The sequence below is a fragment of the Loxodonta africana genome, chromosome 2, assembly GCF_030014295.1.
Source record: "Loxodonta africana isolate mLoxAfr1 chromosome 2, mLoxAfr1.hap2, whole genome shotgun sequence".
NCBI lineage: Eukaryota > Metazoa > Chordata > Mammalia > Proboscidea > Elephantidae > Loxodonta > Loxodonta africana.
Genome location: NC_087343.1, coordinates 157,857,558 through 157,860,549, shown reverse-complemented (window position 1 = coordinate 157,860,549; position 2,992 = coordinate 157,857,558).

The following is a 2,992-nucleotide window of genomic DNA, read 5'->3' as shown; positions in this document are numbered from 1 at the left end:
CTATGCCTTTTGGGTGGACCAATGATTTCCAAAATGGTGTGTAATTCCATTAGGACAATTAGTAGTTCTATCTTTTATCATGTTTCTCTCTCAGAAACCAATAAAAAAAACCCAAACCCAGTGCCATCGAGAAACTAATAGGTAAGAAATAAATACAGCAGGCTAAAGTCTACAGTGTTACATACCACATTAAAACAGTTACTGGGTTATTAGAGTCAGTTTATGTATATTTGTTATCCACAGACTGCAGACCTTTTGCTGAATAACTGAGATGCTGGAATTGACAACATGTAGACATGCATTCATGTGAGTCCATAAGTAATTATGTTTATACTGTAATAAGCACATTCATTTTTAACACCACTCGGTAAACAGATTCCTTTAAAGTTTGAGCTAAAACTGCTATCACAATCACATACAAAAAGAACCTGTAAACAATTTGACATTACACTTATGTACAACCAAACTGCATTGAAAAGGAGAAGAGGTAATTTCAGTGGGTGTCACTTGGTATACATCAATGTGCAACAAACAAACTGACCCCAGTCATTAAGTGCTTGAATGAGCTCAGGAAAAAGTAACAGGAGCAAGGCCCCAATAGATCACCACTCAGTGTTAGTACCAGCAAAATCCAGACTCCTCTCCCTACAGCGATATCACACTCAAAGCATCAGAGAGGGATGTAAGTGGAACTTGACAATCCCTGGCAAAATCCATTTGGATATCTCCCAATAACTTAATCAACAGGGTCTTTATCTTTGAAAATGTCATGGTTGGTGTGGATACTATTTAAACATGTCAACTTAATTCAGAAAAATTACTTTTTGTTGGGTTCAACCCAGTGTTCTGGAGGTTCAGAAAGATGTGGGGAACAGAAATTCAAATAAGATCATTAGTTCATTTTCTTCAGCCAATACAAAGATTCTTGATTTTACAGACTGAGGTTCTGTAAGAGAAACAAGCTGCAAACTGTCACCAAAGAGGTGACCCATTTAAAACAGAACCCATTTGGAACACTGGCATCTTTCAGTGGGACTCTTTGAAATCCAGCTCCCCCAACTCTGTGTGTGTGTGTTTTTAAGTGAGATACCACTCCAGTAATTCATGAATCCATTTCCTTGGGTAGAAAGAGGGTAATGAGACATTTTGCTATTTCTCCTCTCTCCCACCCATGATTCACAAAATTCATTAACTGTTCTTCTCTAAGCTAAGCAGAACGCTTTAAGCAAAATTATCCTGATTCAACACATTCCTTTGGAATTAAAAAGTTAAAAAAAAAAAGAAAGAAAGTGATATGGAAACTGGAAGCCAGGGGTGATGTAAAACCTCTCTTCTGCTCCAAAACTTTTGGGAAACACATACCACTACTTCCTCAAATGTTCTTAAACATGATTAGAACATTTAATTACTACAAAATTGATTTTACTGTCTTATGCTTTGAAGGCCACATCTGCAGAGGACCTATTGAGAAATGAATGACAATACTCTATTAGTGCACAAGTATCTATCTCTGCGTGAGCTCTGTGTGAGCAAACCTGAAGGGTCTCTGGGAGGATGAATCTGTCAATGGACTATCAGTTGAGCCTTGGGCTAGGAGCCAGGCTGAGTTTCCCAAAGTATATGTCTGTGTGCATACAGACTGTTCCCAAGGCGCAAGGGGAAGCTCTGTTTGCATAGGTTGATTTAAAACAATGTTTCCATCTCCAACAATATGCAAAGCACACGGCTATGAATGAAAACATGACTTACTGTATCCTTAAGAGTATCCCAAATTCAGCCATTTGCTCTGTTTATAGGATCCCAAACCAGGTAAGTAATGTTTTCTTTCATTTGACTTTAGTTTGTTACTTCTTTGAGCAAAAAATTTAGGTATTTGGATAGACAAGCTAAAAGGGGTATTTTTAGGAAACTAGAAAATAGTTATTATTACAATATGCCCTTGAGCTTTAATACCTATTTACAATATACATATAATAAATTATTTATTATAGATTTAAAATAATTAAACAGATAATTAGCTCTACCTACAACCTATGCCAGGTTGCAGTAATCCCCATGAGTGATAAAGTGAAATCAATAAGCAGATACTAAATTAACTAATAGATAGAATACCCTTAGAGTGATAACCACTGGATTTGTGCTATCAAAGACCTGTATTTCCTTTTTCTTTCCATTCCAAACATCATCACATTCATTTAGCATTTCATGAAATGAACAGGTTTGAAAACACATAGTTTGAAATTCCAACAAATATTTCAGATCAGAAAGCCAGTTTTTTACAAGTTTGACTTTTCCTTAAATGGACATTTGTTTGGTTTAGTATTCGTAGATACTAAACCTAGGCATGGAAATCATATTCTCTGTACCATATATAAATACATACCTCATAGTAGAACAGAATTTTGGAAATCAGAACTATATTATACTATCTAGGGAACTAAGCATTTGAAAATACAGGACTGAAAAATGTAAACAGTAGTAATAATAAACCCCACAAACTCAAAATTTCAGAGTTTCAAACTATGAGTTTTGTTCATGTGTGTATACATATGTATAAATTTATATATATATATTTAGATAGATGTACACACATATATACATATGTACACATAATTTTATTCACAAATACATACATATACACGTGTGTATATATATATATTTACATACACACTCATACACACATATACATGAATTTTAGTGCAATTTCTTTTTTGTGGCTGCCTCTCTCTTTTTTCCAGCTCTGAACAGTAATGATGAGATGCTGGGGACAGCCAATATACTTATATCTCTGAGCTGTCTTGAAAAAAAAAAAAAAAGATTATTTAAAAAGCCAAAAGGTGGAAGCAGCAGATACATGCACGTACATGCATACACACGCACATACTCCTATTTTACTTCTCGTGAAATTTGCCGTTGCGACCTGTACAAGGCAGTGAGCCATTATAGGAGCCATCCTCCTGACTTAGAAGCTAGCTTACTGCTTTGGGTTTCA